The following is a 23,975-nucleotide window of genomic DNA, read 5'->3' as shown; positions in this document are numbered from 1 at the left end:
CAGGATCATTTCAGCCTGTATTCCATCTTCATCTGGACTCTTATTCCGTTTGAGGTGTCTGACTCTGGTTTTTATCTCATACAGGGTAGGTAGGGGATAGTCTGCATCGGCTGTAATTGGGTACTGGAAATCAAAATGCAGTTCGGGTTCATCACAATTTAGCAGCTGTCGAAAGTACTCTTTCCATCTCTCAGCTATGTCCCTATCGTTCGTCAGCATCTTATCACGGGAATCTTTGACAAATTTCTGCTTGACCTGGTGACCTTTGCAGAGGTACTTCACCCTCAGAAACATTTATCTCGTCTTTTGTCCTCTGAAGTCTGTTTCTGCTTCAGTGATGATATTCCTTATGTATTTCCTCTTTGCTCTTCTAAGAATTACTTGTGTAGTCTTTCGGACCTCCTCAAATTGTGCTTTGGCCTGTGCCAGATTTGTCCCCTCCAGCCATTTGTTCCTGGCTTCCTTTCTCCTTTCCAGGGCATCTGCACATTCCTTTCCAAACCAGATCTTCTTGCTCACTGGGATTCCCATGAGTGTTTCCTTTGCTGTATCCCTAACTGAGCTCTGGATGTTTCCCCACATTAGTTCGAGGTCCTGATTCGCGCCCACTTCACTGAGTGCTTCTAAGCGGTTACTAAGTTGCAACTGGTATATGGTCTTCGTTGCCTCATCTTTCAGTTTCTCCACGTGGTACCTTTCCACTCTTTTTAACTTAGGCCCCGTTCTTCCTTTACAGTGTATGTTTAAACGGCCTCTGGCCAGGAAATGATCACTCCCACCTTCGGCACCCCGCGCTGTCTTAACGTCTAACACCCATCTCTTGGCTCTGAGATCTAGTGTAACATAATAACGCTAATTTTGTACAACTTTCAGCACTGCGCCCGTATTTAAAAAGAAATTGATTTCGTCTAACAATCGATTTTTTCTCTGCGGGGGCTTGAAGATTGGACGGATGAAGAGGTGGTACCGTGTCCGGGAAAACCAATGAAAGGAGTTTTCGCAGTCTGGTTTTTATCATCGAACGTCTCTGTCGAGTAAGGAAGTGACATTTATGTGCTGCCTATCAAACTTGCATTTCACCAAATATAGTGAAGAATGAGTATGAGTATATTTTTGATTTACATACTTCATATTATCACGAGCGGTATTTTTAATTTGTGTGACTTAGATAGCCTCTGCCGGCCGTTTCGCTCACTACAGATAAGCTCTCCCGAGCGTTTGTACGACGTCAACAGGAAGCTTCGCATCCGGAGTCAGCGGGCATTTTCTGTATTTCCAAGACGGGAACTTGAAATCTGCTGCCGTCTGATTCGCGAACTCGACAACCAGTAATGAGTCGGGGACAAATGATACGTCATTCGCGGAACTCATGTCTCCTAGAATGAGATAACTTCTATCTTGTGCAAGTCGCAGCACCAGACACGGCCCAGACGCGACAGCACTCTTAATAACGTAAGTACAGTGCATATTCTCATTTCTTTTTCGCTTGTATTATTGCTTTTCTTAAACTTGCTGAATGTTTTCTTGTGTACAACTCAATCTTGTGTGTAGAATTACATTGACGACAAATTCCATTAGGAAAAATATGTTCTCCAGAACTGGAAAAGGTCACTAACATTCTTTTCTAGCAGAATATCAGAGAACGTACTGTGAGTTTCTACATTAAGACTTCCATGGGAGGAAAACGTCCTCCATTGACAGCAATACGTGTTTTCTTTTAGTTATCAGTCTTCTGACTGGATTGATGCGACCCACCAAGAATTACTCTTCTGCGTGACCATTTCAAAGTAGTATTTCCATCGTACGTCCTCAATTATTTATTTTACGCGCTCAGACATCTGCTGGATGTATTCCAATCTCTGTCTTCCCCTGCAGACCTTACCCTCGACAGTTCCCTCTAGACCTTAACACATGTACTAACATGCTCTCTGTTTTTCATGTCAGTGTTGTCCATGTGTTCCTTTTTTCGCCGATTCTGCGGACAACCGAATGACCTGTCTTATAAGTCATCTGGTTTTCAATGTTATTCTATAGCAACTCATCTCAAATACTTCGATTCTCTTCTTTTCCGATTTTTCACAGTCTGTGTTTCACTACCACACAATGCTGTGCTCCAAACGTTCACTCTCAGCAATTTCTTCCTCGATTTAAAGCCTATGTTTCTTACAAGGGAACCTCCACATCGCACCCCCCTCAGATTTAGTTATAAGTTGGCACAGTGGATAGGCCTTGAAAAACTGAACACAGATCAATTGAGAAAACAGGAAGAAATTGTGTGGAACTATGAAAAAAATTAGAAAATATACAAACTGAGTAGCCCATTTGAAGATAGGCAATAACAAGGATAATGGGACTGAAGGAGTGCCGTGGTCCCGTGGTTAGCGAGACCGTCTGTAGAGGTCTTAGGTTCAAGTCTTCCCTGGAGTGAAAATTTTAATTTTTTATTTTCAGTTTATGTGACAAACTCTTACGTTTTCATCACTTTTTTGGGGGTGATTATCACATCCACAAGAAAACCTAAATCGGGCAGGGTAGAAGAATCTTTTTACTCATTCGCTAAGTGTACAAGTTAGGTGGGTCGACAACATATTCCTGTCATGTGACGCACATGCCGTCACCAGTGTCGTAGAGAATATATCAGATGTGTTTTCCTGTGGAGGAATCGGTTGATCTATGACCTTGCGATCAAATGTTTTCGGTTCCCATTGGAGAGGCACGTCCTTTCGTTTACTAATCGCTCGGTTTTGCGGTGCGGTCGCAAAACACAGACACTAAACTTATTACAGTGAACAGAGACGTCAATGAACGGACAGATCATAACTTTGCGAAAATAAAGAAAGAAAATTTTCAGTCGAGGGAAGATGAGAACCAAGGACCTCTCGTTCCCCAGCAACTCACGCTAACCACAGGACCACGGTGCTCCTGAGCCCACAGTTTCCTTGATGTTGCCTATATTGCTCATGGACTACTCAGTTCGTATATTTTGCTTATGTTTTTCATAGTTCCACACAACTTCTTGCTGTTTTCTCGATTGACCTGTGTTCAGTTTTTCAAGGCCTATCTACTGTGCCAACTTACAACTAAATCTGAGTGGGGTGCGATGGGAAGGTTCTCTTGTTAGGAGTAGACTTCTCTTGGCCAGGAATACCATTCTTGCCAGTGCTTATCTACTTTTTATGTCCTCCTTGCTCCGCTCATCAACCGTTCTGCCTAGGTAGCAGAAAATAGGAATGTCGTCAGCGAATGTTGTTGATATCGTTTACTTTGAATTTTAATTCGACTCTTGAAACCTCCTTTCAATTATGTCATTGCTTCTTCGATGTATAGACTGCATTCCTGTTTACACACTTTTTAGTGCGAGTACTTCGCTTTTGATGTTCCACCGTCGTTGTTCCTTGTGTATCATCAGTCTTTCACTGTAGCTTACCCTTATTTTTCTCTTAATTTCGAATATACTTTACCATTTCCCACTATCGAATGCTTTTTTCAGGTCAACAGATCCTATGAAAGTAGCTTGATTTTTCTTCAGTCTTGCTTCCGTTATCAACCACAATGTCAGAACTGCCTCTCTACTGCCTTTCCCTTGCGTAAAGCCAAACTGATCGTCATATAACAGATCTTCAATTTGCTTTTCCATTTCTCTGTACATTATTCTTGTCAGCAACTTGGGTGCATGAACTGTTCAGCTGATTGTACGATAATTCTTGCACTTGTCTGCTCTTGCTGTTTTCGGAATTGCGTGCATGATATTTTTCCGAAAGTATGACGTTTTGTCGCCAGTTTTATACATTATACAACTGTCAATTGGTTGCCATGTCTCTCAGTGTTTTTCTTTAGAAATTTCGATGGAGCGTAATATATCCCTTCTGTTTTATTTGATCTCAAGTATTTGAAAGGTGTTTTAAATTATAACTCGAATACAGGACCCCTATATTCCCCTAACCGAGACCAGTTTCTTCTTTTATCAAGTCATACAGGCCCTCATGGAGGCGTTCAGAGTACTCTTTCCACCTATCCGACTTTTCGTCTGCTTTTAACAGTGGAATGGCCATTGCACTCTTAGTGGTACCACCCTTGCATTTAATTTCACCGAAGGTTGTTTTCACTTCTCTGCATGATTAGACAGTCCTCCTGACGATTATTTCTTTTTCGATTTATTCACATTTTTTCTGCAGACTTTTAGTCTCGGCTGCCCTGCACTTACTATTTATTTCATTCCTAAGTGATTTATAATGCTGTATTCCTGTCTCTTAATGACCACGTTTGTACTTCATCTTTTCATCGGCCTACAGAAATATTTCTTTTGTGACACAAGATTTCTTCGGAGTTATATTCCCTGTATGTATGTTTGACTGTCCGACTGTGACTAGCCTTTTTAGTGATGTCCACGCCTCTTGAAGTGATCTGCGTACTGTGATAGTCCTTATCGTAGTATCCACGTCCTCAGTTAATTTCAACGCGTCTCATCGTTTATCATTACTTTTGTCTTCCTTCCACACTGATTCTTCCGAACTACTATCTTCGACTTCAGTCTACTCTATTCCTACTGAATATCTAATCAGATTTACGACTTCATCAGAGTTTCGTGACAGGCAGGGTGCAGGTTTGTATTCTTCGTGGACAGTCATTTACAAGCATTGGTGAAATATTAGGTTGGACCATAAGTTCGTAGCGTTTTGGTTTTGCATGTTGGTATTCCATTTGCTACGGGTTTATTTGTCGATTGTCATTTTTTTATTTGTAATTCGCTATTACTATTTGATTTTATATATTGTCATTTTGTCATCCGGAGATAATGAATGGAGCTGTGGACGCTAGAAAATGGGGTGCCAAGTGGAGAAATTGGAACATTTCCGACATAATCTTCTGATGAGCTCACCCTGGAGGGGCGATATCAGCTCAGGCAGCCGGAAACATTTACACGATGTATGGTGATAATGCCATTGGACAGAGCACGCAGGAAAATGATTATCTCGTTTTAAGGAGGATCGTTTTGACATTTGTGACTCGCCACGTTCAGGAAAATCTTCCGGGTTCGATGAAGATCTTTTAAATGCATTAATCCTCAATGATTCAAGTCAGTGTACTCGACAACTGGAAAATGTGATGAACTACGATCGTTCCACCATCGTGCGACATTTGCATGAAATGGGGAAGATTCAAAATTCGGGTGAATGGGTCCCGAATGCTCTAAACCAAAATCACAAAGCTGAGTGGTGGCCATATGTACGTCTCTGCTTGCTCGTCATCAACTGACTCATGAACAACATCGACCATTCCTAGCCTGTATCTTTCCTGGTGATTAGAAATGATGTGTTCATGCTAACATAAGGAAAAGAAAGGAATGGTTGAGCCCAAACAAAGCTCCTCGCACAAAGACCATTATGAATCCCCAAAAATGTTATGCAGCTGGTGGAATAGCGACGGTGTGGTGTACTACGAATTGCTTCCCCGAGGTGTAACCATCACTGCAGGCATTTACTGACAACAAATAGGACGTCTTCCAGACGCAGTCGAAGAACAACGACCAGGAAGGCTGCGTGAAGTGAAGTGATGTAACTCGGCGATAACGCCCATCCGCACCCTGCTATACTCACAAAAAGCGCTATACAAGAATTGGATTGGAAAATCATTTCGCACCTGCCTTGTTCATCTGATCTTGCACCCTCAGATTTTCACCTGTTCCACTCTCTATTGAAGATCCCTCAGGGAACTTGCTTTTTGGATAAAATGCGTTCCGAACAAGGATCGACGAGTTCTTCGCCTCGCAACCACATGATTCCTACAATCGCGAAATCTAAAAGTTGTTCGGGGTTGACAGACAGTTGTAAATAGTGAAGGAGAATATATTATTGACGATTGAAGTCTGTCATGTGTGTCTGTTTTGTTTATTAAACTTAGGGAAAAACGCTACGAACATATGCACCAACGTAATATCAGGTGTGCCGCAGGGAAGGCTTAGTTTTATGTCGCAATCATCATTTATACGATCAGACGTAAATATGTGCAAAGAACCATTTTAGATTCACATTACACATTCATATGTAAATGTGTATACATAATAACCATTTTTTGTGTACAATGTTAATGCTGTGTATAGCGGTATTTTCGCAGATGTTGATGAGATTATCGAAATGGAAATTCTGCCAGAAAAAAAAAGAAATCATTTATGTCCTATTAGATCTCGATAGGAACATAGATTCGTCCCACACATACTTTCGTCCCAGAAGTGTAAAACTCCTTGAACATGGTGTTCATTTTACAGCTCGGAGTATTTAGTGAGCAAAAAAAAAAAAAAAAAAAAAATACTATACTGAAAGAGCTTTACACTTATGGGGCGAAATATACTGTTCACAATGTGCAAGAAGTAGTTCGTAAGATTTAGTATTTGCAACCACTATACAAGCGTTCTGATTAGAGACACTATTAACTTCTTAAAGACCAATTTAATCAAAATAAGAAATTAAACAAGGCTGAAATACATGAACTGATGGAAATATTAGGACAGTACAGACCAGTCTGTATGAAGGGTAGCAGAAGTGATTTAGAAAAGTTTCCGCCCATTATCCTTGAAGTCCACTTATTGTAAAATTTTAGAACATATTCTGAGCTTAAACGTAATGAGGTATCTGGAACAAAGATCTCCATGCCACCCAGCATGGATCCTGAAAACATCGATCATATGAAACGCAACTTGCACTTTCCTCACATGACCTAAAGCCGTCGATCAAGGCAGTCGAATAGATGGAGAATTTCTCGATTTCCGAAAAGCATTTGACTCAGTATCACATTTCGGTTTATTTTCAAAAGTACGGTCGTATGAGGTATGAAGCAAAATTTGTGACTGGATTGAGAATTTTATGGTACGGAGGGCGCGGCAAGTTATCGTGTATGGAGAGTCGTCGACAGGTGTAGAAATAAATTCGGGTGTCTCCCAGGGAAGTGTGTTGAGGCCCTTGCTGTTAATGTTGTTTATTAAAGACCTTGTGGACAATGCAAGTTAACACTAACCTCAGACATTTCTCAGATGATGCAGTTATCTGTGTTGAAGTACTGTCTGGAAGAACCTAATATTCAGTTAAATCGTGATGAGATTTCAAAGTGATGGAAATGTTGGCAACTTGCTTCAAAAGTTCAGAAACGTGACCTTCGGCAGTTTATAAAATGGAAAAAAATGTAGTGTATCTAACTATAATACCAATGAGTCACAGTTAGAGTGGTTCAGGTCATACGAATACCTGGGTGTAAAAGTCTGTAGGGATACGAAAGTAGGTGACAGAACGTGGTTCACTGGCAGAAATGCGGCCAGTCTACAAAGGAGGCTACGTAGCAGGCACTGGTGCTACACATTCTAGAATATTTCTCCGTATATGACCTGTACCAAATAGGACTGGTACCTAAGCAATTCTATTGGTTCTACTTTATGTGGGACGTTGTCGAAATATCGCAGAACATTTTTAGCGTTTCACGTTACGAAATATCTTATCAACGTGAAATAGCGAGAAGTCACTTCACAAAACACCAATAGCACCACGTTGATGTTAGCTACTCGTCCCTTATCAGTCTATCCATTCATTTCGTCAAATTACTGTGTCATATAGGTCTTATAGTCTCATTTCTAGGCCGTAGCTTTTCATCAGTTACTCCATTTCCCGATCTAATCTTCAGCGTGTTTCTGTAAAAAGTACCTTCTGTTCCCCTCATGTTTATATTTATTATCATCCAACGAAATACCTTTAGTGCCTCATAATCTGATTCATTACCCTCAAGCTTCTCCTGATTTAATACGACTACATTCTATTAACTTTGTTACTTTTTTATGTTCTTCTTATGTCCGCTTTTCAAGACAGTATCTATTCCGTTCAAACGGCTTAGGAAATCCTATGACGTCACTAACAGAACTACAGCACCACCGGTAGAGCCCAGAGTTTCATGCAAATGCGTGTTGTATGCATGTTTGCAAGTTTTGGGCGTTTCGGTAGTATAAGCATATTTTGACGATTTCATCAATATATCTGCATTATATTCAGGTACTTCATAATTTTTCTAGCCATTGAGCATATATTGCTACAAATTGCATGATAGCACCTTTTACTTAAGTTTTTTCACATGAATTACGCCAAACGTTCAAAATACGAGAAATTTCGCTTTTTTGTTGCAGCTTGTAAACTTAATAGAGTGCTCTGGCATCTTAGTTCGGCTCTGTAGATGTCGCTAGAAGTCAGTATACTCCATGCCAACAAATTTAAATAGAAAGGTGTCCTCCTGTTGTTAAGCGATGATGTCGTATATATGATGAAGACCAGGAAAGCAATTAAAATATTTTACCCTAACTTAAAGCACGTTACATATTTAGCACGTGCCCTACGCCGCGTAATTGGAGTTGCACGTCTAAAATATGAAAATGTGAATACGCTGATATCGTCCACACACAACGTAAATAGGCGCACAAAATACGAAAGATTCATAATTCTGAGAGCATTAATTAAGTCAAATGCTGTCTTGTTTTCTATTGTAGGTGTTCTTGAAAACTCCTGTCCGTGTTACCCCATCTAGAGATATACTGCCAGATTTACCTTTGGAGCCACAACTAATTCTAGTAGATAGAGTACATGGAAAAATGTTCCTGTCTTTCATTATAATAAGAGATCGTAAATTCCAGTACATTTATTGAAGTTAGTATGCGTGAGCTTCATTCTACTTAAAAGAAGCTTAAGTTACTGCCCCCTAATTGATTTTTTTCCAGTTTTGGGTCGTATACACTTTAGAAGCCACTCACGCAGCTTGCATTAAAGACACGGAACTAGCATTCAAAAAAACTGATTTGAAACAAAACCTGAATTAGGTTACACCAAATCAAATTTTGTGCAATTTCCTATGGTAATAACGAAATTGGAAGCCACAAGTAACTGGTAGGATGTTTGACAACTATTGCAGATTTCAACCAGCATGGTAAGGAGGCAACAGTGATCTGTTCTTGATGATCAATTAGTGTAAACCGTCAATATGCCAGAATATCTCATTTATAAAAATGACCAATTTTGGAACTTTTAATCGGTCATCTTCAGTTTAGGAGCACCGTTAGGCTGAGATGGAGGCACAGCGAACAGCTGCGTTTGGTCACAACCGTAACTAAATTATTGAAGAGGCTGAAAAATCTTTGCAATCATCCTATGGAGAAGTGAGTGTTGCATCACAAAATAAGGTGACCAAAGTTATCGGATCAAATTCTGGTTTTGAGTTTTTTTTTTGGCGAAAATGAAGAAAGCTTCCATCTTGAGCTGACTTTGTGCGAAATTTTTTCAGTTAAGTTTGCACCTGTCACTTCTTGTGGCGTAGAAAGGTCTTTTTCTGTGTTCAAATATGTCCTATCTGATAAACACACGAGCCACAGTGAAGAACATTTGGAGAATTTGGTTGCTGTGTCTTGTTATAGAGCTGAATTTTGATACCGCATAATTTTATTGTTTTGCTGACCCTTGGTGCACGTTTAATGGCACGAATGTATGTATGTTCTACGACTGAACAGTTGATGAATATCCGGGCTCTCATTATCGACAACCGACAAGTTTTTATATCTTTCCCTCATAACTTTACTTCTCTTTCTATTCTTATTAATTATAGTTTCCTCTAATGTTTCTACAGGGCTATTACAAATGATTGAAGCGATTTCATAAATTCACTGTAGCTCTATTCATTGACATATGGTCACGACACACTACAGATACGTAGAAAAACTCATAAAGTTTTGTTCGGCTGAAGCCGCACTTCAGGTGTCTGCCGCCAGAGCGCTCGAGAGCGCAATGAGACAAAATGGCGACAGGAGCCGAGAAAGCGTATGTCGTCCTTGAAATGCACTCACATCAGTCAGTCATAACAGTGCAACGACACTTCAGGGCGAAGTTCAACAAAGATCGACCAACTGCTAACTCCATTCGGCGATGGTATGCGCAGTTTAAAGCTTCTGGATGCCTCTGTAAGGGGAAATCAACGGGTCGGCCTGCAGTGAGCGAAGAAACGGTTGAACGCGTGCGGGCAAGTTTCACGCGTAGCCCGCGGAAGTCGACGAATAAAGCTAGCAGGGAGCTAAACGTACCACAGCCGACGGTTTGGAAAATCTTACGGAAAAGGCCAAAGCAGAAGCCTTACCGTTTCGAACTCATTGATGGGGACATGCTGCGCCGAGTGTGGGAGGAACTTGATTATCGGCTTGATGTCTGCCGAATCACTAAAGGGGCACATATCGAACATTTGTGAATGCCTAAAAAAACTTTTTGAGTTTTTGTATGTGTGTGCAAAGCATTGTGAAAATATCTCAAATAATAAAGTTATTGTAGAGCTGTGAAATCGCTTCAATCATTTGTAATAACCCTGTACATGTATATTGTGTTATACAGGGCGTAGTCTACAAACTAATCTCGTTCTCTTTTCAACAATTTCTTCTCTTTCGGGTCGTTTTAGTCTTAGAACTCAAGTCTGGTTTGAGTACAAGCTGAGGACAACCACAAATTCTGCATTTTATCCCTAGTAGCTAGAATTCCAAAAAAATGTGCTCAGGTGTATTGCGTATTTGTTTTCTAAAGGGAGAATCCGTATTGCATCAACAAAATTTTGGAAACCTGGGTTATTGTTTTATGAGTAGTTTGGTGTAACGGACCCATAGTCCACGGCGGCGCGTTGCAGAGTTCTTTCGATTTCTTACCCCGATTTACGTTGGTATCTGCAGGGTGTTTACAGCTCATATTACACACTTCTAGAGGCTGTAGAGAGAGCAGTACATTAAGTTTTACATAGAAACCCATGTCCGGAAATGTCACCCAACGACGCTACATAGCGTCAAAGTTATAGGCATCGGCGCCTGTAAACGTATGTGTATATAAGGTGATTTCACTTCAGGATCGTGGAGAAGGATAGAAGTATCAGTTTGATGTAAAGATAACTGTGGCGGAAACGAACGCTACTGTGAAACATCTCTATTAAACAAGCGCTCATAGCTGGTAAGGTGTACATTTTAGAGCCCGTGTTTACTAAACATTTTTTCTCGTTTTGGTCCATACCACCACCTCAGGAAGTAGCCTACCCGATAATCTTAGCAAAAACAGTACCAATACATGTATTCCATCGTCCGAGGTGTGAGAACAGTTTCCGCTTATAACTTTCAATTCGTTCGTTTCAAGTACAGAGACGATTACCTCAAATTGATACATTTATCCTTCTCGATCATGCGAAAAAGATTGTAACAATCATTACGGAATCACCCTGTATATACTAGTACATACATTTACAGGCTCCATAGCCTGTAACATTGACGCTCTGCAGCGTTTGTCGGATGACGTTTCCGGGCATGGGTTCCCCCGATAAACTTGAGCTACAAAATCCCTCTACAGCCTCTAGAAGCGTGTAAACATGAATTATGAAACACCTTGTGTATTGCACTGAAATTATCTGCTGAATAGTATAATCGTCGATGATATACTCTGGGTGTCTCGTTTGGGAACAAACTTGTTTCATTTAGAGACGGGGCTTGCTTTTGACAACAATTTAATCTTCGCCCTCAAGTTTGAATTCAGCATTACTCGGTTCTGCCTAAGTTTTTTTTTTTCAGTAGTATTAGCTGTGCCTTGCGGATAGGTTAACTGATGATGAATTGGCCGATATGCATCTTGTACATGGGTTACGGACTGCAATGGAAGCGTACCACCAAGGCGCTATGCTCAACAGTGATGGAACCGCATCGCCGTACTTTTCACCTACGGAGGTTGTTGCATTACTCTGAGCTTTGTGTTGTACACTACTGACCATTAAAATTGCTACACCACGAAGATGACGTGCTACAGACGCGAAATTTAACCGACAGGGAGAAGATGCTGTGATGTGCAAATGATTAGCTTTTCAGACCATTCACACAAGATTGGCGCCGGTGGGGACACCTACAACGTGCTGGCATGAGGAAAGTTTCCAACCGATTTCTCATACACAAACATCAGTTGACCGCGTTGGCAGGTGAAACGTAGTTGTGATGCCTCGTGTAAGGAGGAGAAATGCGTATCACCACGTTTCCGACTTTGATTAAGGTCGGATTGTAGCCTATGGCGATTGCGGTTTATTGTATCGTGACATTGCTGCTCGCGTTGGTTCAGATCCAATGACTATTAGCAGAATATGGAATCGGTGGGTTCAGGAGGGTAATACGGAACGCCGTGCTGGATCCCAACGGCCTCGTATCACTAGCAGTCGAGATGAGAGGTTTCTTACCCGCATGGCTGTAACGGATCGTGCAGCCACGTCTCGATCCCTGAGTCAACAGATGGAGACGTTTGCAAGACAACAACCATCTGCACAAACAGTTCGACGACGTTTCCAGCATCATGGACTATCAGCTCGGAGACCATGGCTGTGGTTACCCTTGACGCTGCATCACAGACAGGAGCACCTGCGATGGTGTACTCAACGACGAACCTGGGTGCACGAATAGCAAAACTTCATTTTTTCGGATGAATCCAGGTTCTGTTTACAGCATCATGATGGTCGCATCCGTTTTTGAGGACATCGCGGTGAGCGCACATTGGAAGCCTGTATTCGTCATCGCCATACTGGTGTATCACCCGGCGTGATGGTATGGGGTGCCATTAGTTACGCGTCTCGGTCACCTCTTGTTCGCATTGACGGCACTTTGAACAGTGGACGTTACATTTCAGATGTGTTACGACCCGTGGCTCTACCCTTCATTCGGTCCCTGTGAAACCCTACATTTCAGCAGGATAATGCACGACGATATGTTGCAGGTCCTGTATGAGCCTTTATGGATACAGAAAATGTCCGACTGCTGCCCTGGCCAGCATGTTCTCCAGATCTCTCACCAATTGAAAACGTCTGGTCAATGGTGGAGCAACTGGCTCGTCGCAATACGCCAGCCACTACTCTTGATGAGGTGGTCGTACTGGGTACTGATTTCTCAGTATCTATGCACCGGAATTGCGTGAAAATGTAATCACGTGTCAGTTCTAGCATAATATATTTGTCCAATGAATACCCGTTTATCATCTGCATTTCTTCTTGTTGTATCAATTTTAATGGCCAGTAGCGTATCTTTACCCGCCTGTCGGCTGCACAGCTAAATCGGACGATCCGGTACGTGGTTTCCCCTGATCAAACTTCTTTGGGAGGTGCCAGTAACATCCCCACTGCCCTCTGTCGCTATCGGAACGTAATCGCTCTTGGTCACTCTCGCCGTGTCGGTCACCTTTTGGCAGCTCTTGACTTCAGCCAGGCGTTCGATCGGGTCGATCACGACTTCCTGAAAGGGGTGCTCTGCAATATGGGATACCCTGACACTACCGTCGAAGTCGTAATGCGTCTCCTTCGTGGAGGCACACCCGTGTTCTCTACAATGGCTGTCTCATACCTTCCCACTCTCAGCACTGTTGTATGCTTTCGCCGTGGAACCACTGCTCCGGGGTCTCCGTTAACGACTGTCTGGGACGTCTCTCGCTGACCATGTACTCAGTTGCACTGCTTGTGCGGACATTGTCATAATCATTCTTCGTAGCGGTGCTGAGATCACGGAGTTACCACCCACGGCCTTAACGTCGGAAAATCGAGATGCTGGGCTTCCTGCGGACGGTGCTGTTACATTGCGTGCAGCTGCTACTGTCCGATGCTGAGGACTCGATTTCGCATGGGATCTGCGGCGCACGATTGCCCTCAACTGCCGGTGCCTAAACTATGAGCTGGGCTCGTAGATCATCGTTTATACGCCTTCGATCTTCTGAACCAGAAACAGTATGTAAATGTATATTTGGCATCACGTATCCCCTATATGGCACAGACACTTCCTATTCGGCAGTCTATGGCTCGCAACATGCTAGCGGTACTAGGCTCGTATGTTCAAGATACAGCACGAGACCCTCACTCTCCCACCGTGCGGGGGCTGTTTGGGTCTGTATCATGCCCCTGACACAGCAATAGCCCTTTTAGTCAGTTCTCAGATGGCGCTATGGCATCGTTGCACAGCTAGTCTGCACGGTACCTTACGGTCAATGCGAAGCGACTATGCCGGTCACACCTTCACAGGATTCACCTTGCAGACACCCCATTGAGATGCACTGGACACGGTCAAGCATCGCTTGGTGTGCAGATCGCCGATGGGTGTGCGGTTCTTGGTGCGACAGATGTTGTTCCTAATTACCCTAACGACTCCTCGCCAAATACCTCCTCCCGTCGTCCTCTTTCTGGGCTCGGGATGCTTCCCGAAAGCGAAGACGAGCTCCATGAAGTTGATTTGCGGACTCGAGATTTACTACTTGCTTACTGACGGCGAGAAAAATATTCTTGATTTTTGGCACTTCCTTAGTGAACTCAATCTTGCAGTTATCCGCACTCTCTAATTCAGACAATTTCCATTTTTCTCGAATTTCATCAGTAGTGTCTCTCTTAACTAATCACAGAGTTGGGGTGTTACACCAATGAGGAGGCGATCCACGGCGTTTCCATTGTTAGAACTGGATATTCTCTGGCTATCGCCATGTTTAAAAAAATGTTGCAGTTGTGGTCTTCAGTCCTGAGACTGATTTGATGCAGCTCTCCATGCTACTCTATCCTGTGCAAGCTTCTTCATCTCCCAGTACCTACTGCAGCCTACATCCTTCTGAATCTGCTTAGTGTATTCATCTCTTGGTCTCCCTCTACGATTTTTAACCTCCACGCTGCCCTCCAGTACTAAACTGGTGATCCCTTGATGCCTCGGAACATGTCCTACCAACAGATCCCTTCTTCTGGTCAAGTTGTGCCACAAACTCCTCTTCTCCCCAATTCTATTCAATACCTCCTCATTAGTTATGTGATCTACCCATTTAATCTTCAGCATTCTTCTGTAGCACAACATTTCGAAAGCTTCTATTCTCGTCTAAACTATTTATCGTCGATGTTTCACTTCCACACGTGGCTACACTCCATACAAATACTTTCAGAAACGACTTCCTGACACTTAAATCTATACTCGATGTTAACAAATTTCTCTTCTTCAGAAAGGCTTTCCTTGCCATTGCCAGTCTACATTTTATATCCTCTCTATTTTGACCGTCATCAGTTATTTTGCTCCCCAAATAGCAAAACTCCTTTACTACTTTAAGTGTCTCATTTCCTAATCTAATTCCCTCAGCATCACCCGACTTAATTCGACTACATTCCATTATCCTCGTTTTGCTTTTGTTGTTGTTCATCTTATATCCTCCTTTCAAGACACTGTCCATTCCGTTCAACTGCTCTTCCAAGTCCTTTGCTGTCTCTGACAGAATTACAATGTCATCGGCGGATCTGAAAGATTTTTTTTTTCTTTTCCATGGATTTTAATACCTACTCCGAACTTTACTTTTGTTTCCTTTACTGCTTGCGCAATATACAGATTGAATAGCATCGGGGAGAGGCTACAACCGTGTCTCACTCCCTTCCCAACCACTGCCTCCCTTTCATGTCCCTCGACTCTTATAACTGCCATCTGGCTTCTGTACAAATTGTAAATAACCTTTCGCTCCCTGTATTTTACCTCTCCCACCTTTAGAATTTGAAAGAGAGTATTCCAGTCAACATTGTCAAAAGCTTTCTCCAAGTCTACAAATGCTAGAAACGTAGGTTTGCCTTTCCTTAATCTTTCTTCTAAGATAAGTCATAGGGTCGGTATTGCCTCACGTGTTCCAACATTTCTACTGAATCCAAACTGATCTTCCCCGAGGTCGGCTTCTACCAGTTTCTCCATTCGTCTGTAAAGAATTCGCGTTAGGATTTTGCAGCCGTGACTTATTAAACTGATAGTTCGGTAATTTTCACATCTGTCAACACCTGCTTTCTTTGGGATTGGAATTATTAAATTCTTCTTAAGTCTGAGGGTATTTCACCTGTCTCATAAATCTTGCTCACCAGATGGTAGAGTTTTGTCAGGACATACACCAATGAAAAAAGCAAAGGATTTTGGTAAATAAAAGAATCAACCTTTGACTCTCTATGTACCTCTACTCCAGCATATTCGATTAGTAATCAAAACGTCCGCCGTTCGGGGTTGGAACCAACCCACCGCTTAAGTCCTGAATAAAAATTATCAGCAATGGCGGCTGAAGACTTCCGGCATGGAAGTCACCGTCATTCGGCTAAGGGGATTGTCAAACGTGGCCGAGGAGCTGATTGAGGTTCTGGGCCTTGAGTGGGTAACTACACCTAACGGCTGAAGAATCAGCAATGTTCAAAGACATGAGGATGCAGACGGCAATGAGAACCACAGCATTAAAGACACATAAAGTGTATCCACGGGACATGTCTCCTGTAACTGAATAATTGGAATAATTGTCATGATGATCTCTCCATGGGCCTACGATTCCGGACTTGTCCCCTAATCGATAACCAAAGAAAAGGATAACGTTCTATGAATCGAGGCTTGGAATGTAAGGAGTTTGTACGTGGTAGGAGAACTAAAATATCTGAAAAGGGAAATGCTAAGGCTCAGTTTAGATGTAGAGGGGATCAGTGAAGTGAAATGGAAAGAAGACAAGGATTTCAGGTTAGATAAGTGTAGGGTAACATCAACAGAAGAAGAAAATAGTATAACCTTATGAATAGGGAGGTAGTGCATAGAGTGATTTACTGTGAACAGTTCAGTGATAGGGTTGCTGTCATCAGACTAGACGGCAAACAAACACAGATAATAAGATTTTAGGTATTCATGCCGTCGTCGCAAGCATAAGATGAAGATACAGGGAAAGTATATGAGAATACTGAGCATAATATGAAAAGATAGAGAAACAATATGAGAAGATTTAGCAGGTAATTCAGTACGTAAAGAGAGATGAAAATTTAATAGTCATGGGGTATTGAAATACTGTTGTAGGGGAAGGAGTAGGTCAAAGTGTTACGGGGAGTATGGGCATGGTTGTAGGAACGAGAGAGAGGAGGAAGTTTAATTGAGGTCTATAATAAATTTCAGCTAGTAATAGTGAATGTTCTGTTCAAGGATCACAAGAGGAGGAGGTATACTTGGAAAAGGCCGGGCGGTACGGCTATATTGCAGTCACACTACAGCACGGTCGGGCAGATATTCCGAAGTCAGATACTGGATTGTAAGGCGTACCCAGGAGAAGATATAGACTGATCTAAAAATTTATTAGTGATGATGGGTAGGCTACATCTACATCTACATGAATACTCTTGCAAATCACATTTAAATGTCTGGCAGAGGTTTCATGGAGCCACATTCACAATTCTCAATTATTCCAACCTAGTAGAGTGTGCGAAAAGAACGAACACCTATATCTTTCCGTGCAAGCTCTGATTTCCCTTATTTTATCGTGGTGATCGTTTCTCCTTATATACGTCGTTGTGAACAAAATATTTTCGAATTCGGAGGAGAAAGTTGGTGGTTGGAATTTCGTGAAAAGATTCCGTCGCAACGGGAAACGCCTTTCTTTTAATGATATTCAGGCCAAATCCTGTATCATTTCAGCGACACTCTCTCCCATATTTCACGATAACACAAAACGTGCTGCCCTTCTTTGAACTTTTTCAATGTACTCCGCCATTCCTATCTCGTAAGGATCCCACACCGGTCAGCGGTATTCTAAAAGAGGACGGACAAGCGTAGTGTAGGTAGTCTCCTTAGTAGATCTGTTACATTTTCTACGTGTCCTGCCAATCAAACGCATTCTATGGTTAGCCTTTCCCACAAAATTTTCTATGTGTTACTTCCAGTTTTTGTTGTTCGTAATTGCAATTCCTAAGCACTTAGTTGAATTTACGGCCTTTAGATTTGACTGAGTTATCGTGTAACCGAAGTTTAACGAATTCCTTTTAGCACTCATGTGGATGACCTCAAACTTTTCGTTATTTTGCGTCACCTGCCAATTTTCGCACTATACAGATATATCTTTTAAATCGTTTTGTAATTTGTTTTGATCTTCTGATGACATTATTAGTCGATAAACGACAGCGTCATCTGCAAACAACTTATGACGGCTGCTCAGATTGTATCCCAGATCGTTTGTATAGATAAGGAACAGCAAAGGGCCTATAACACTACCTTGGGGAACGCCAGAAATCACTTCTGCTTTACTCGATGACTTTCCACCAATTACTACGAACTGTGGCCTCTCTGACAGGAAATCACAAATCCAGTCACATAACTCAGACGATATTCCATAAGCACGCAATTTTACTACAGGCCGCTTGTGTGGTACAGATTCAAAAGCCTTCCGGAAATCCAGAAATACGTAACCAATCTGAAATCCCATGTCGATAGCACTCAACACTTCATGCGAACAAAGAGCTAATTGTGTTTCACAAGAACTATGTTTTCTAAACCCATGTAGATCGTTTTCCTCGAGGTAATTCACAATGTTCGAACACAATATATGTTCCAAAATCCTGCTGCATATCGACATCAATGATATGGGGCTGTAATTAAGTGGATTACTCCTACTACCTTTCTTGAATATTGGTGTGACCTGTGCAACTTTCCCGTCTTTGGGTACGGATCTTTCATCGAGGGAACGGTTGTATTTGATTGTTAACTATGGAGCTAATGCATCAGCATACTCTAAAAGAAACCTAATTGGTATACAGTCTGGACCAGAAGACTTGTTTTTATTAAGTGTTTTAAATTGCTTCACTACTCCGAGTATATTTACTCGTTATGCATGTTGGCAGCTGTTCTTGATGCGAATTCTGAAATATTTACTTCGTCTTCTTTTGTGAGGGCATTTAGGAAGGCTGTGTTTAGTAACTCTGCCTTGGCAGCACTGTCTTCGATAGTATCTCCATTGCTATTGAGCAGAGAAGGCATTGATTGTTTCAAAAAATGGTTCAAATGGCTCTGAGCACTGTGGGACTTAATATCTGAGGTCATCAGTTCCCTAGAACTTAAATCTACTTAAACCTAACTAACCTAAGGACATCACACACATCCATGCCCGAGGCAAGATTCGAACCTGCGACTGTAACGGTGACGCGGTTCCAGACTGAAATGCCTAGAAACGCTCGGCCACCCCGGCCAGCCATTGATTGTTTCCTGCCGCTAACATACTTCACATGAAACCAGAATCTCTTTGGATTTTCTGCCAGGTTTAGAGACAAAATTTCGTTGTGGAAACTGTTATAAGCATCTCGCATTGAAGTCTGCCCTAAATTTCGAGCTTCTGTAAAAGATCGCCTATCTCGGGTATTTTGCGTCGGTTTGAATTTGGCTTTTTTGTTTCGCTGTTTCTGTAACAGAGTTCTGACTCGTTTTGTGTACCAAGGAGAATCAGCTCCGCCGTTTGTTAATTAATTTGGTATAAATGTCTCAATTGCTGCCGATACTATTTCTTTGAAATAAAGCCACATCTGGTCTACACTTTATTATTAATTTGGAATGAGTGGAGATTGTGTCTCAGGGAGGTGTCAAGTGAATTTTTATCTGAATTTTTGAACAGGAATATATTTCGTTTATTTTTTGACGATTTGGCCGTTACAGTATTATCTCGCTATGACAACGCTGTGTTCACTAATCCCTGTATCCGTTTTGATGCTCGTTGGGAGAGTGCTTAGAAAATGTAGTCCATCAACAAAGGAGGTGGCTTACAAAACACTCGTTCGACCTGTACTTGAGTATTGCTCATCAGTGTGGGATCCGTACCAGATCGGTCTGACGGAGGAGATAGAGAAGATCCAAAGAAGAGCGGCGCGTTACGTCACAGGGTTATTTGGTAACCGTGATAGCGTTACGGAGATGTTTAATAAACTCAAGTGGCAGACTCTGCAAGAGAGGCGCTCTGCATCACGGTGTAGCTTGCTCGCCAGGTTTCGAGAGGGTGCGTTTCTGGATGAGGTATCGAATATATTGCTTCCCCCTACTTATACCTCCCGAGGAGATCACGAATGTAAAATTAGAGAGATTAGAGCGCGCACGGAGGCTTTCAGACAGTCGTTCTTCCCGCGAACCATACGTGACTGGAACAGAAAAGGGAGGTAATGACAGTGGCACATAAAGTGCCCTCCGCCACACACCGTTGGGTGGCTTGCGGAGTATCAATGTAGATGTAGATGTAGAACTCAGGATTATTTGTTGCTAAGAGGTCAAGTGCGTTTTCACAACGGTTTACTATTCGCATAGCGTCATGAATTAACTGCTCAGAGAATGCGTTCAGCACAATTTCGGATGATGTTTTATGCGTACCTTCGGAATTAAACATGTATTTTCGCCAGCATATCGAGGGTAAAATAAAGTCGCCACCAACTATAATCGTATGAGTCGGGTGCGTGTTTGACTCAAGTTTTCTTTGAATCTTTCAGCAACTGTATCATCTGAATTGGGAGGTCGGTAAAAGGATCCAATTATTATTTTATTCCGGTTGCCAACAATGACCTCTGCCCATACTAACTCACAGGAACTATCTTGTTCAATTTCGCGACAAGTTAAACTACTTCTAACAGCAACAAACACAGCACCGCCCACCGTGTTTAGCCTATCCTATCGTAACACCGTTACGTTGTTCGCAAAATTTCGGCTGAGCTTATCTCCGGCTTTAGCCAGCTTTCAGTGCCTATAACGATTTGAGCATCAGTGACTTTATCAGTGCTTGGAGCTCTGGTACTTTCCCAACACAGCTACGACAATTTACAAGTGTACTACCGATGGTTCCTGTATCTACGTTCTTCCTGTGTTCGGCCTGCACCCTTTGTGACTGAAGCCTTTCTTGTGTTTTCCGAGACCCTCTAACCTAAAAAAACCGCCCAGTCCACGCCACACAGCCTCTATTACTCGTGTAGCCGCCTTCTGCGTATAGCGGACTCCTGACCTATTCCACGGAACCCGAAACCCAACCACCCTTTGGCGCAAGTCGAGGAATCTGCAGCCTACACGGTCGCAGAACCGTCTGAGCCTCTGATTCAGACCCTCCACTCGGCTCTGTACCAGAGGTCCGCAATAGGTCCTGTCGAGTATACTACAAATGGTCAGCTCTTCTTTCATCTTGCAAGTAAGACTGGCAGCCTTTACCACTCCTGTTAGCCGCTCGAAACCAGAGAGAATCTCTGCTGATCTCAAGTGACACACATTATTGGTACCTACGTGCAGTTGGCTGCACCCTGTGCTCTTCATGGCATCTGGGAGAACCCATTCCACATCCGGAATGACTCCACCTGTCTGAAGTTTTAGAGCCCAATCAGGAAGAATGAACGGGTAAAGGAGTGGGATAGGAAGATACGACTGAAGTTGTCTGAGACTGTAGATACTGCAAAAAGGAATATCTCAATAGGCATTTCAGTTGAAGACGAATAGACAACTCTAAAAAGGGCCATCACAGAAGTTGGAAAGAAAAACCATAGTTTGAAAACCATAGTGTTTAAAAACAGTAGTTGGTTGCACAATGTTCTTTATTAACTCAAGAACGACGTGTTTCGCTCGTATAGGACATCGTCAGGTTACGTTAAAAATGTATTCATATGTATTCTCTATGTGAATACGGACGGGTCTCTGAGCCCCTTGAGATCTACGGCTGTATTTACAGTTTGTGAGCGAGTTCCTGTTCTACGCTGCTACGCCTGTTGTCGTCTCCATGAGATTGCCTTTTAGTACGTCTTATGCGGTATCATGCCATCTTGACGAATGTTTTCTGGCAGAAAATTTCTGATTTTTTGACATAACAAGAGGATCCCCTATCCGGGCGAAACGTGACGTCCTTCAGTTAATAAAGAACATTGTGCAACCTACGACTGTTTTTTAAATAGTGGCAATAGATGGTTGCTGTACCTCCACGCCAAGATTGAATGAAATAATTTTTAGAAAAATAAAGATACAAAGAAGGTATGAAATTTTGTCATATGATGACATGATGGAGACCGTGGCTGTTATTTGAAGACAAATGTTGATGGTGTTGGGACAGCAACCAGCCACAAATTTACTTTCAGATCCTTTATGTGGTGCGTGGTAGTGTTCAGTGAGAAAAATTTACATGTGCAACAATAAGAATGCAGTGGGAATGTATTCACATCTGTTGGACGAATGTTATGAAAACAAACACTCCAAACCGACATTTCACGACAATTAATCTGTAAAAAACACACCACATGTCATAAGGAAAGCGTGTAAACCGTCTGATGATGAATCACAACGATTCGAAACCGGTAACGGTACCCTTTGAATAAAGCAACTGAAAGCAAATTTGTGGCTGGTTGCAGTCCCAACACCATCAACAAAGAAGGTAATTGCAAAGAAACCATAAGTAACAGAAGAAATACTTCAGTTGATCGATGAAAGACGCAAGCTCAAAAATGTTCAGGGAAATTCAAGAATACAGTAATATAAGTCACTTAGGAATGAAATAAATAGGTAGTGAAAAACAACCTTCGTTGTAATTAAAAGCAGGGATGGTACATTAGCAGTGCTGTGGGAATTCCTTGTTAAATGCTGGGAAGAGAGTGGATAGGTGGAAAGAGTACATCGAAACGTTGTATGAGGGGGAAGACTTGTCTGATGGCGTGATAGAGAAGAAGCTGGACAGTCGATACAGAAGAGATAGGGTATCAAGTATTAACATCAGAAGAGCTTTGGAAGACTTAATATCGAATAAGGCAGAAGGGATGGATAACATTCCATCAGAATTTCGATAATAATTAGGTGAAGTGGCAACAAAACGAATTTTCACGTTGGTGTGTAGCATGTATGAGTCTGGCGATATACTATCTGACTTTCAGAAAAACATCAACCTCACAATCCCGAAAATAGCAAGAGCCGAGAAGAGCAACAATTAACGTATAATCAGCATAACAGCTCATGCATCCAAATTGCAGACGAGAATAGTAAACAGAAGAATGGAATAGTAATTGAGTTTGCGGTAGATGCCGATCAGTTTGCCTTTATGAAAGGTAAAGGCACCAGAGAGGCAATTCTAACGTTGCGATGATAAAGGGAACAAGACTGAAGAGAAATCAAGATACTTTCATAGGATTTGTCGACCTGGAAAAAGCGTTCGACGATGGCAAATGGTGTAAGATGTTCGGAATTCTGAGAAAAGTAGTGGTAAGCTGTAGGAAAATAATGGTAATATACAATACGTACTCGTACAAGAGCCAAGATGGAACAATAAGACTAGAGGGCCAAAAACGATGTGCTCGAATTTAAAAGAATGTAAGACATTGACATAGCGTCTCGCCCCTACGGTTCAATCGGTACATCGAAAAAGCAATGATGGAAATAAAAGAAAGGTTCAAGAGTGGAGTTAAAATTCAATGTGAAAGGATGACAAGATTCGCTGATGATATTGCTACCCTAAGTGAAAGTGAAGAAAATTACAGGATCCGCTGAACGGAATGAACAGTTTAAGGATTATAAATTGTGGATGGATCACGAGTAAATTGAAGAAAGACAAAAGTAATGAGAATTGGCAGAAACGAGAACGGCGAGAAATTTAAGGTCAGGACTGGTGATCACGGAGCACATGAAGCTAAGGAATTCTGCTTCCTACGCATCAAAATAACCAATGACAGACAGAGCCAGGAGGACAAAGAAAGCAGTCTAGCAATGATTAAAGGGCATTCCTAGCCAAGAGAAGTCTACTAATATAAAACATACGCTTTAATTTGAGGAAAATTTTTCTGATAATGTACATTTGGACTGCAGCATTGTACGATAGTGAAACATGGACTGTGGGAAAACTGGAAACGAAGAGAAACGAAGCATCTGAGATGTGATGCTACAGAAGAATGCTGAAAATTATTTGCACAGAAAAGGTAAGGTTCTCCGTAGAATAGTCGAGGAAAGGAATATACGTAAAACATTGACAGGAAGAAGGGACGGTATGGTAGGACAGCTATTAAGACACCAAGGAATAATTTTAATGGTACTAGAGGAAACTGTAGGGGGTAAAAGCTGTTGAATAAATCAGAGATTGGAATACGTCCAGCAAATGCTTGAGGACAAATGTTGGAAGTGCTGCTGTGAGAAGAATAACTTGCCT

The 23,975-nt window shown here is 42.0% G+C and overlaps 1 protein-coding gene across 3 annotated transcripts in view; it reads left to right on the top strand.

Moving 5' to 3' along the window:
* Positions 1-1,239: 1,239 nt before the first annotated feature.
* Positions 1,240-23,975, top strand: part of LOC124798990 (caspase-1-like) — a 135,000-nt gene continuing 112,264 nt past the window's right edge. Inside the window, exon 1 of one of the 3 annotated variants that reach the window (XM_047262544.1) lies at positions 1,240-1,452. The gene's annotated coding sequence lies outside the window, so the exon portion shown is untranslated. The remainder of the gene's footprint in view (positions 1,453-23,975) is intronic. The other 2 variants (XM_047262537.1, XM_047262529.1) reach the window with 2 other exon arrangements.

The sequence above is a fragment of the Schistocerca piceifrons genome, chromosome 1 (genome assembly GCF_021461385.2).
Source record: "Schistocerca piceifrons isolate TAMUIC-IGC-003096 chromosome 1, iqSchPice1.1, whole genome shotgun sequence".
Lineage (NCBI taxonomy): Eukaryota > Metazoa > Arthropoda > Insecta > Orthoptera > Acrididae > Schistocerca > Schistocerca piceifrons.
Note: the sequence above shows the minus strand (reverse complement) of the source record. Positions and strands in the feature narration are given on the sequence as shown.